Source organism: Bos javanicus, chromosome 12, assembly GCF_032452875.1.
Source record: "Bos javanicus breed banteng chromosome 12, ARS-OSU_banteng_1.0, whole genome shotgun sequence".
NCBI lineage: Eukaryota > Metazoa > Chordata > Mammalia > Artiodactyla > Bovidae > Bos > Bos javanicus.
In genome coordinates this window covers 78,252,501-78,264,957 of record NC_083879.1, presented here as the reverse complement: position 1 = coordinate 78,264,957, position 12,457 = coordinate 78,252,501, and the positions used below count along the sequence as shown (strand labels likewise).

The 12,457-nt window shown below is 43.3% G+C and overlaps 1 protein-coding gene across 2 annotated transcripts in view; it reads left to right on the top strand.

The window, feature by feature from the left end:
- Window positions 1–332: 332 nt before the first annotated feature.
- The window catches only part of NALCN (sodium leak channel, non-selective), a 300,944-nt gene continuing 288,819 nt past the window's right edge, over window positions 333–12,457 (top strand). For both annotated transcript variants that reach the window (XM_061435322.1, XM_061435321.1), the window contains exon 1: window positions 333–440. The gene's annotated coding sequence lies outside the window, so the exon portion shown is untranslated. The remainder of the gene's footprint in view (window positions 441–12,457) is intronic.

Genomic DNA, 12,457 nt, shown 5'->3' with positions numbered 1-12,457 from the left:
AGGAACCCCAGGAGGAGCTGGCAGAGGAGAGCCCAGCTGTTGCCGCTGGGAGGCTGAGCCGGTGGCAGCCAGGGAGAAGGAACCTGCTGGTACCCACGCTCCCCGTTCGCCGCCAACAGCAGTGCCGCCTCCTCGGCCATCTCCTCTCGGGCTGCATCCAGCCTCCCAGCCCCTGCGGCAAAGACAACTCTGATTAAAAAAAAAAAAAAAACAGAAAAGGCAAAAAGAAAAAAGGCCCTAACCCCCCGCCCCCGCCCCCAGCCCCCGCGCCGCGCTCGCAGGCCCGGCCGCCCGGGTGGCAGCCGCATCAACCGGGTGGCGCGCGCCGCCGGAGCCGCGGGAGGCGAGGGGCCGCGTCCCCGCGGTGGGTGCGCGCCCCGCCCGCCGCCGCCGCCGCCGCCAACGCCGCACCATGACCGCTCCGAGCGCTGGGGTTACAGGTTGGTCTCGGCCACCAGGCCCGGGCGGGGGCTGCGCGGGTCGTCCTGGCCAAGGCCCGGCCCAGGCGGGCGGGGGGCGAGGGCGCGGCCCGCGAGAGGGAATTGGAGGGGAAGGGGCGCACCCCCGTCTCCACGGGGACCCGGCGCGGGCCACCGCCGCCTCCCGGGCCCCAGCGTGGGGGGCACGTCCCCGGCCTCGGTGGGCGCTGGATGCCTCGCGGCCGCCAGACCTCGGCCTGCCCCGCGGGCACCTGGGAGACAGGTGGCCGGGGAGGCGGAGGATGCGCGGCGCGCCTCGGGGTCACCGCGCAGGTGTGGGGCCCTCCGCGCCCGCAGGTTTCCGCGGGGGCCTCGCCCACCCGGACCCCGGTCTCCTGCGGCTGCCTCCGCGCGCTTCTCACCCCTCCTTTCATCATTTGGCCTTTCTGAGAGGCTGTCATTAGGGTGGCCACAGGGCTAGCGAAGCAGTGACCTGCCAAAGCCACGCCGTTTTGTCACTGAGCCCTTTAAGAGATTTGGTGCAGGCCCGCCTGGCCTGGCTGGCGGCCCGGAACCCTGAGAGGGGTCTTGTCTCTCTGACTCGAATTTTCCTCTTTCAGGCTAGCCTGATAACTCTAAACTCAGGTCCTGATAAATGCTTGAAATATCACAGGATACATCTTTCGATTTTCGGCATAATTGTTCAGGGAATGTATTATCAAGGATGAGTGTTCAGACGCACTCAGGTTCAGGCCTCAGAAGGATGTGTTTTTAATCTCATGTCTGTATGGTCATCACCTAGGCCTGGATTTCCCCGGTGGCCAGACAGATGCAGAACCCGTGACTGTGTAGGAGAAGGTCGAGGTTGGCAAAGACCTTGAATAGGGATGAGAAATTAACAGGTGGCTATTTAAAAAAGATATATGATTCATATTTTCATAACCACAACTGTAGCTCAAAATTAAGTAGGAGAGGTTGATTTATAACAGTTATCCCCTAGGCAGATATACAGCAAGATATTTTTTTTAACATTTAAAGATTAAGTTTCAACAGTTCTGGATCAAAATCATGGCTTCTCAGTCCTCTACAACAAAAATGTATTGCCTAATTGGTGGGCTTTCCTTCTTTGGGCCTTTGATGTTGGATTTTGTGTTCATCTGTAGCATATTTGGGGGCTTGCCAGGTAGCTCAGTGGTAAAGAATCTGCCTTCTAATGCAGGAGACACAAGAGATGAGGGTTTGATCTCTGGTAGGAAATGGCAAACCATTCCAGTATTCTTGTCTAGAAAATTTCATGGACAGCGGAGCCTGGTGGGCTGTGAGGTCACAAAGAGTGGGACATGACAGAGCAAACACTGTATTATATTTGACTCAGTTATTGCTAAAGCCAGACAGAATGAAAGAAAAATCAGATGTGGGAAAAAAATCAAAACACAAACAGGCTGATTGGACCCTCCTGGAGTTCCTAGAAGACGTGACATTTTGGCGGAGTAGATAGTGAGGATACTAAGAGCCCTAGAACCATTGAAGACAAGCCATGTGGAATGGTGGCAAAACTGGCTAGGACTCGCAAGGTAGTCAGAAGAAAAATATTATCCTTGTAAAAGAAAAAATATCTCTTTATCTTCTTCTTGCTTCTTGTTTATCTTCTATGTTGCTTGTTTAGAGAATTAAGGTTTTGACTAGCATTTTTTTCTTCTTCTTCCACGTGGTATTTCTTTGAAACCATTCGCCGCTCTGCTCTTTCCTGCAGCCTTTGTGAGTGTGTGGATGTGTGCGCACACTGGGCCGGCCTATATGTGTTTGTTTCATCTTTTATCAGTGATGCTGTGACCCTTTAAAATTTTTCATGGCTATTTAAATTTATCCAAGGGGAAGAGTCATAAGTTTGTGAAGGGGAAAAAAAAATAACATCTCCCAGTTGTATTGTATCCCAGTGTAAGCCAGGTATTGCACTGCTGCTGCTGCTGCTAAGTCACTTCAGTTGTGTCCGACTCTGTGTGACCCCATAGATGGCAGCCCACCAGGCTTCCCGTCCCTGGGATTCTCCAGGCAAGAACACTGGAATGGGTTGCCATTTCCTTCTCCGATGCATGAAAGTGAAAAGTGAAAGTGAAGTCTCTCAGTCGTGTCCAACTCTGTGCGACCCCATGGACTGCATTGCGCTAGGAACTGAGATTTCAGTGAGGAAAAGAGATAGACCAGGCCTTACGAATCTGTCAACAAAGATAAATATGCAGTCAAGAGGAGACACAGTGAGATAGCCTATTTTCTAGTTTTGGTTTGGAAACTATGACCTTCAGTCTAAAGAAATTATAATTGTGTCCCCCTCCCCAATTATCGGAGAAGGCAATGGCACCCCACTCCAGTACTCTGGAAAATCCCATGGATGGAGGAGCCTGGAAGGCTGCAGTCTATGGGATCGCTAAAAGTTGGACACGACTGAGCGACTTCACTTTCACTTTTCACTTTCATGCATTGGAGAAGGAAATGGCAACCCACTCCAGTGTTCTTGCCTGGAGAATCCCAGGGATGGGGGAGCCTGGTGGGCTGCCGTCTATTGGGTCACACAGAGTCAGACATGACTGAAGCAACTTAGCAGCAGCAGCAGCAGCCCCAATTATATCAGCATTTTGGAGCTTGACTCTCATGTTTTGTGATTCTTTCTTGTCTCAAGGATTTGTCCAAGAATTCATTACACCTTCAAAACTTTTTGTGTGCAAACATTTAAAAATTCATCCATTCAATTAAAAAAATAATTAGATTTGAGAGAAACGACAGAAATGATAGTGAAAAGAAAATAAACAACCATAGTCCCAACAACCTAGTACTGAAGATTGTACTATCTGTGTATCTTTAAGACTATATGACTTTTGTATAGTTGTGGTCATGTATTGTGCATTTATCTTAGTTTATCCATTTATTATTTATTATAAGCATTCGTCATGTTTTTATACAGCTTTCATCCTTAAAATTTATACATGGCTATTTAAGACTGTCCTCTTTGAATATAGTCTCACTATGACCATACCTCTATCATTGGATTTTTGCTGTTTTTAGCTTTTCATCATTGTAAATAATGCCCTGATAATGAGAGTATAAGGATTTATTTCTCCTGGATATTATTTTTTCATGATAAATTCCAAGCAGTTATATTCCTGGAAAAAAAATGATTATCTAAATTTCTAAGTAGATATATATACATATTATATATAATTATATATATTATATAAATTTATAGATATATGTTATATGTTATGGATAGACATAACTTCAAGTTGGTTTCCTAAAATTGTAATTTTGAATAAGATGAATTATATGCTTTCTGAGGTAAATCTGCCTTCTTTTTAGTATTTGTGGCTCATCTTCCCTCTTTTACAGGAGCAAAAGAAGATAAAATAGTAGCTTGGATTGATGACCTTTGCAGTATATAAAGACTTAACCTTTAACAAATTCAGCTGAAATCCAGCTGATAAAATACACCTCACAGAGTAAAATAAGAATAGGAATGCTATAAAAGGTGTATGCTGAATAAAAAGAGTAACTAAATGCAAAGTCTTTTAGGAAAAAATGATTTTTGAGCTCAGGTATCTCATTCTGTTCTTTGCCTTCCTACTCAGAGTTCAGATAAATGACCAAAGAAATTTGTTATAGTGAGAAACGTGCACCCTACAGGTATGGAGAGACCATTTGTTCATTGGCTGTTGATGCTAAGGCATATCTTGTAGATTCTGTATGGATGGGACTGGGCCCATGTGAAAGTGAAAAGTGAATTCACTCAGTCGTGTCCGACTCTTTGCAACTCCATGGACTGTAGCCCACCAGGCTCCTCAGTCCATGGAATTTTCCAGGCAAGAGTACTGGAGTGGGTTCCCATTTCCTTCTCCAGGGGATCTTCCCAACCCTGGGATCAAACCCGGGTCTCCTTCATTGCAGGCAGACACTTTGTGACTGATGGGCGAAACTAAGGTTCAGACTACAACTCTCTTTCTCAGAGATTTATACAAAAAATGAGGAACAGAGCTGCTGCTGAAGCCCTTGATAAGAGAGGTGAAGGCTCAAGTTAGAGCATTCTGTTGGTGAGACGGAATTACCTGACTTCTGAAGCAATGTCTTCACAAGACCCCAGGGCCAGGGCAGACACGCCAAACAGAATGTGCTTGGTGGACAGGGACGGACCCCCAGAGGGTGGGGCAGGACTGGGGGTTCTTTGGAAGGGGTTCCAGGAGCATTAAGAGTATGAAAATTCAGAATGCTGCTGCCAAGGGAGTCATTTATGCAGGGATCAAGAGTGTGACTTGTCTCCAATTATGCAAAGGAAGGAGATGAAAAGAAGACTTTGTCTGGGGCAGGGATGTTGTGTGGAAGACAGCCAGCACCAACACACACATCAGCGCTCTTCCTTCCAGGAGATCAGAGCACATGGAACACAGCCCTAATTCTAAGTGAAATATAGTAATTATTTTCTTTTAGAGGGAAAAACAAACATGCAGATGAAGATTTCTGGACCAGAAACATTAAAGATAGTCAGCATTTAGATCTGGGCTTCCCTGGTGGCTCACTTGGTAAAGAATACACCTGCAATGCGGGAGACCCAGGTTCAATCCCTGCGTTGGGAAGATCCCCTGGAGAAGAGAATGGCAACCCACTCCAGTATTCTTGCCTGGGAAATCCCATGGACAGAGGAGCCTGGCAGGCTACAGTCCATGGGGTCGCAAAGAGTCAGACACGACTTAGCGACTAAACCACCACCAGCATCTAGATCTAGCCTGCTGAATGCTTTGAGTTTGAAAAATAAGAAAAAGAAAACTATCCCCTCAGTATTTTGATGAAGTTTTTTAAAGAAAAGTATTCACAAAGGAAAATTAAGATTGACTTCATTCTCGAACCTTTGCAAAATTAAAGCAGCTGTTAAATAATATACTGAAAATGAATTAATTCTGAAAAAAAAGCAGACTATGATTCTCTTAAGATACTAGTATGGCTCAAAATGAAATATAAAAGAGATGAAGAAATACATATTAGGCGTGTGCTACCAAACAAACAAACAAACCCAGAAACAAAAACAAAAATCCCAGTGAGGTTAAGTACATAAAGGCAGAACAATAGTTTAAAAAGATAATTAAATGAGGGGGGAAAAGGACCTTAAAATAATAAAAGTTACTATATTTTTATTTTATTTTATTTTTTAAATTTATTTATGTTAATTGGAGGCTAATTACAATATTGTATTGGTTACTATTTTTAATGAGAGCTTCCTTAGTGGCTCAGATGGTAAAGAATCTGCCTGCAATGCAGAAGACCCAGGTTCTATCCCTGGGTCGGAAAGATCCCCTAAAGAAGGAAGTAGCAACCCACTCCAGTATTCCTCCCAGGAGAATCCCCATGGACAGAGGAGCCTGATGGGCTACAGCCCATGGGGTCACAAAGAATCGTATACGACTGAGCACTAACACTTCATAAACTTTAATAACTTTAATAAAGTTATACTTACAAGCTTTCTATATACATATACTGATTATTATAGCATTATACTCTGGATAGTCAAGCATATTCTTGTGTGTTTTAGTTTTGGAGGCAACATGGTCCTTAGATGATGTATTTCCTCAAAGGCGTCTGTGACCTACAGTGGGATAAGGAAGCAGCATTTCAGCTTAGGAAATAAAGAAAACAATGAAACAGACTGGAGAGGAGAAGAAAGAGGATGATGTTTAAAAACATGAATGAATTCGTGATAAAATAGAAAAATTCTGGATCTGATAGAAAAAAAATAAATAAAACCCAGTAGTTCAGTCTTTAAGTTGTACTAATGTATATAGCTGAGCACCGAAGAATTGATGCTTTTGAACTGTGGTGTTGGAGAAGACTCTTGAGAGTCCCTTGGACTACAAGGAGACCCAACCAGTCCATCCTAAAGGAAATCAGTCCTGGGTGTTCTTTGGAAGGAGTGATGCTAAAGCGGAAACTCCAGTACTTTGGCCACCTCATGTGAAGAGTTGACTCATTGGAAAAGACTCTGATGCTGGGAGGGATTGGGGGCAGGAGGAGAAGGGGACGACAGAGGATGAGATGGCTGGATGGCATCACCGACTCGATGGACGTGAGTTTGAGTGAACTCCAGGAGTTGGTGATGGACAGGGAGGCCTAGCATGCTGCAATTCATGGGGTTACAAAGAGTCGGACATGACTGAGCGACTGAACTGAACTGAATGTATATAGCTATCTGTAGGAGGTATCAGTGTGCCAAGAACTAAAAATGAGGTCAAGAACGAGAAGGGTGAGAATGGGGGCCTGTGAAGAAAGGTGTTGGAGAAACAGGACATGAAATTCTATGGATGGGTAACTGACATGGGACTGTAGGAACGGAAATGCAGAGGAGGATGGTGGTTTATCAATAGAACAAATGCCAGCAGGTCTTGGTTGCGGAAGCGACAGAATGAAAAGGAGGGATGGGTGAGGAAGAAAGCCAGGACCTCAAGCTTGGGTGATTGTCAGTGTTTTGCCACTATTTGTACTGCCTCGGTAAAACAACTAGTTTCTTCTTTATCTTTCAGTTAGCAGTATCTATAGGTTAAATCTTTTGCTTCACTGTTTCTATGTCGTTCTTTATTGTTATGAAATTCATAGGTGATACAGCTTCATGTATCACTTTTGAAGTAGAGGAAGGATTTTTTTTTAATTGCCTATTATTTCTGGAAAGTACAAATTATGGAGGCCTGTGTCAGACAAGATACAAATTTGTATCAGAGGAGATCCAAGACAGTGATGGCTTAAAATACAGTTGAGTATGTATCATAAGATTTGCCTGGGGTAAAAAAATATGTATACAATTCAAGCATGAAAACTTTCTTAACTTTTCCTCCCAGGAGCTGAAGCACAGAGATTAAGATAAATATTGCAAATAAGGCATTTAAATTTTCAGAACTAGAGCTTGTTGAATTATTCTTTCCTTTTCTCTTAATTCGGTATGTCAGTACTTTCAGGAGAAAAGAAATTTCAAACTCTGAGGAACCTAAAAATAATTTTGTACTTTTCATTAGATAATGTTGAAAGCGATATTAAAAGCTAGCTAGTTAAACTAGACAAATTATTTTTGCTTTGTTCCTTTCATGAAATGAATAGCCATTTCAGAGTATATTCTCAACGAGAAAATTATAGTACAAAAATCAAGGAAAATCAAATTTTTAGTTATCTTCTCATCAGGCAAAAATGTATCCTTGTATATCAAATATGTTTAAATACATCAAATATTTTTGAGATAATTCTGAAATTCTCTGAGGAAAACTTAGAATATACTATTGATGTATATATATATACACATTTGGATTTCCAAGGTGGCTCAGTGGTAAAGAATCTACCTGACAGTGCAGGAGGCTCAGGAGACCTGGGTTCAATCCCTGGTTTGGGAAGATCCCCTGGAGTAGAAAAGGCAACCCACTCCTGTATTCTTGCCTGAAAAATCCCATGGACATAAGAGCCTGGTGGGCTACAGTCCATGGGGTCACAAAGGGTCTGCCACGACTGAGTGATTGCACACCAAGCATATATACATTCGGTTATAAATCAGATTCTTTGCTTCAGATTTCTATTTTGCCTTTCTCGTTTATACCAGTCTCTCTGATTTTTCCCCCAAATAAAGTCTTGACTGTCGTCACCCGAATGCTCCTCTGAGCGTCTAGACTGATGATTCCATCCATCACTCCTGGGATCAGTGCTGGGAGAGTGTGTTAAGAATCACCTGGGGCATGTTTTTTTTTAAAAAAACACTTTGCATACTTGGCTCACAGGGTTCTGATTTTGTACGTCTGAGGTGAAGGATGGTTGAGAATGTTTACAAACCTCCCTGAATGATGAATGTTAACAATCTTTGGAAACTACTGTTTTAAAACATTCACCTTCTTTGTCCAGGTTTTGGAGATTCATATCACAAAATGGAACAACTGCACTTACACAAATAAATAGAAAGCTTCTTTTGACTTTCCATATTATTTATGGAAAAGTTTTGAAAACCACTGTTTTCACCATCCATCTTCTTTGATCAAACTTTGCAGGTTCATTGCAAGATTAAGCAGCCACAAAAAAAAGAGATGATCTCCTTTTCTCGTCTTTCATAATATTTAAATAATAGTAGCGGTTTCTTCAGAGAAGGCAATGACAACCCACTCCAGTGCTCTTGCCCAGAAAATCCCATGGATGGAGGAGCCTGGTAGGCTGCAATCCATGGGGTCACTGAGGGTCAGACATGACTGAACAACTTCACTTTCACTTTTCACTTTCATGCATTGGAGAAGGAAATGGCAACCCACTCCAGTGTTCTTGCCTGGAGAATCCCAGGGATGGGGGAGCCTGGTGGGCTGCCATCTATGGGGTTGCACAGAGTCAGACACGACTGAAGTGACTTAGCAGCAGCAGCAGCAGCAGCAGCGGTTTCTTAGAATGAAATGCCTGTCCTCGACTGTTGGATGATGTGTGAGTGCTCAGTCCTGTCCAGCTCTTTTCGACCCCATGGGCTGCAGTCCACTAGGCTCCTATCTCCATGGAATTTTCCAGGCAAGAATACTGGAGTGGGTTGCCATTTCCTCCTCTAGGGGATCTTCCTGACCCAGGGATCGAACCTGAATCTCCTGCTTTGGTAGGAGGATCCTTTACCCACTGCCGCACCTGGGAAGCCCCTATTGGATGATGAAAATCCTTAAAAACTCTGCCATGACTTGGAGGAAACTGGACCTTTCTTAAAAATTCTTATCATAAGCCCGTGGTGATTTTTAGTTCTGATATTCTTTTCTTAAAAATTTCTTACACCTACCTTGTGCCCAAAACAAATCACAAAATTTAAAATGCCTATCCTTTCTAAATGTGGAGTGAAAGGCTGGGGCTTGTTAAAAGGATTGACTGAATTTCCTGAGCAGAGAAGTGGGAAAGAGGCTGTTCAGCCTACATGTGTGAGCTGATCACCCCAATTTGTAATCAGTACAGTGACTCAGGCGACACAGATACTACGGAGACCCTCTCCTACTGCTGGGCTGTTGTAGTTTGGCATGCGGAGTGCAGTATTAAAGAGTTTTGGGTCCTCATACTCTATCCTGAATTCCTTTACCAAATCCAGTGATTTTTAAAGGTCAAAGAAAATTCAGTTTTCACAATTCAAAATGAAACAGCCCAGAATCCTTGAGGAAGTCATGACACTGTTTTGAAGTATTTGTGGAAAGAACCAGAAAAAAAAAAAAAATGCTGCTTTTCTTTGGGATTTAGGAAGTAGACTCAATATAAAAGGTGGGGATCTGTTTTCTGTTTTCCATCAGTGTGTTGACAAAAGGAAGCAAGAGACGAAGAGCCTGCAGTTGGAGATGCCCTTTGAAAGGTTTGGCTTCTGCTGTTCGGTGACCCATCTTGGATGGCCCTTGCAGTCCTGCTGAGACCAGACCATATGTGTAACTATGTTTGCAGGGCTGGATCCCAATGTAGTCAGGCCAAGGCGTTGATGAATAAGCACCCAAATGAGAAGTGCATTTGGACAGAAGGAGGCAGAGAGTACAGAAACAGGGGTTGCTGCTGTGATCTGGGGCCAAATTTTAGCACTGTCTTAGTTTGCCTGCTCAGGTGCAGAGCTTTGCTTGTTGCGAAGGCAGACCTAGGACTCAGGCAGCTGCCCGTCTTTCCTCCAACCACTAGGAACCCATTAGAAGAAAAGATGCATTGCATTGGGCCAGTTAACTTTCAAAAGTGAAGGATGCTCAGGGAACAGGAGACGCTTGCTCCAGGCGTTGCAGTCTGCCTTTGTTGTTTAGTCTCTCAGTCGTGTCCAGCTCTTTTGGGAGCCCAGAGACTGTAGCCCGCCAGGCTCCTCTGTCCGTGGGATTTCTCTAAGCAAGAATACTGGAGTGGGTTGCCATTTCCTTCTCCAGGGCATCTTCCCAACCCGGAGATTGAACCTGTGTCTTCTACATTTGCAGGTGGATTCTATACTATCTGAGCCACCAGGGAAGTGAGATACTGCCTTGCTCTATCTAATTTGGTTTCATTCCCCAGATTTGGGAGAGGCTAGAACTTGGAGACTCCCCATGATTGAACAATGAGAAGATTCTATTCACAAAGCCCTCGAAAGGTCAGGCTGAAAGGCATGCACAGCTGAATGTTATGGGGATAAAGGTCAGAAAGTGACCTTGGGTAAGACACTTACCTTCTCTAAAGCTCAGGGTCATCTGTAAAATGGGAATAACAAAGACAGCTGCTTCACTGGGATGTGGGGAGCAGTCGATGATATAATCCACTCCAAGCTCTTATCTTCACACATAATGAATCCTCAGCAAATTTCAAGTGTCATTTGTTTATGTTTAAAAACTGATGGTTTTCATATTTGACTTGTCTTAAATTATGATGAAATTCAGTTCAGTTCAGTTCAGTCGTTCAGTCATGTCCGACTCTTTGCAACCCCATGAACTGCAGCATGCCACATCTCCCTGTCCATTACCAACTCCTGGAGTCCACGCAAACCCATGTCCATTGAGTCAGTGATGCCATCCAACCATCTCATCCTCTGTCGTCCCCTTCTCCTCCTGCCCTCAATCTTTCCCAGTATCAGGGTCTTTTCCAATGAATCAGCTCTTCACATCAGGTGGCCAAAGTACTGGAGTTTCAGCTTTAGCATCAGTCCTTCCAGTGAACACCCAGGACTGATCTCCTTTAGGATGGACTGGTTGGATCTCCTTGCAGTCCAAGGGACTCTCAAGAGTCTTCTCCAACACCACAGTTCAAAAGCATCAATTCTTTGGTGCTCTGCTTTCTTTATAGTCCAACTCGCACATCCATACATGACCACAGGAAAAACCATAGCCTTGACTAGATGGACCTTTGTTGGCAAAGTAATGTCTCTGCTTTATGAATATGCTATCTATGTTGGTCATAACTTTCCTTCCAAAGAATAAGCATCTTTTAATTTCATGGCTGCAATCACCATCTGCAGTGATTTTGGAGCCCAGAAAAACAAAGTCAGCCACTGTCTCCACTGTTTCCCCATCTAGTTGCCATGAAGTGATGAAATGCATCATGGTTGCAAAACCTTCGAATTGTACAAAAGTTCTTTGAAGTTAAAAAGTAAGTCAGATTCTCTGCCCCTACCTCTGCTCTCCCAACAAAACAGAGTCCCTGGGTTCTAGACTTGCTTCCAGTTCATGTAGGTCTGGGCAAGACTTTTAATCTGTACAGTGGGGATAATACTAAAAACTACTTTGCAGAGGTATCATGAGCTTGGAATAGTGCCTGGCACAGAGCCAGCTTTCAATAAATGTTTGCTCTCATTTTTCAAGTTAAAAAAAAAAAAGAATGGGTAAAACTTAAGCTTGATTCTCTGCTAAAATTATGTACAGTAGTTTATAGACCACCTTCCTACCCTAAGGGTTGATGAAATGCATAAACTTATGAACAACTTCAAGAATGTGCTAATTTTATCATTGGAAGCCTCTTGGAATGTAATCTGTTGCAAAGTTCCAGACAGAGCAGAATTCTTTTCTACAAAATCTATGATATGTGTGTAGTCATTGTCCCTGAAAATATCCAGAAAGAAGAAATCTCCCATTATTGGGATGGTCCAACACATTAGTATTGGAAACTTTTAGATTAAACAGTTTTCTGTGGTTATTGAATAAAGAACACCACTTGCTAGCTCTGGTAGCTTGTTTAGTCTGGAGTTTCCTTACTGGATGGACAAAGAACATTGCAGAATGGAATTACATCCTTGATGGTACTTTGAGTTTTGGATTTTTGGATAACAGAAGAATTTCTCTCACTAAATCTCTCCTTTCTGCTGTAAGACAGTCTCTGCTGAAAGACATACACTCTTTTATCTATATATCATAAGTCGGATCTATTTTCTAGTCTTCACATTCTCAGCACATTCTGTTGAGAATTTATGAGACTGGAACTAACTCTAGGAAATTAAGAAATCTGTTATTTTTAGGAAGTGAAGACAGCTGTCTCTTTACTGCATGATGTAAAATTATCAGGTAGGAGTTAGTAGATGCTTTTTTTTCTCAATTTTT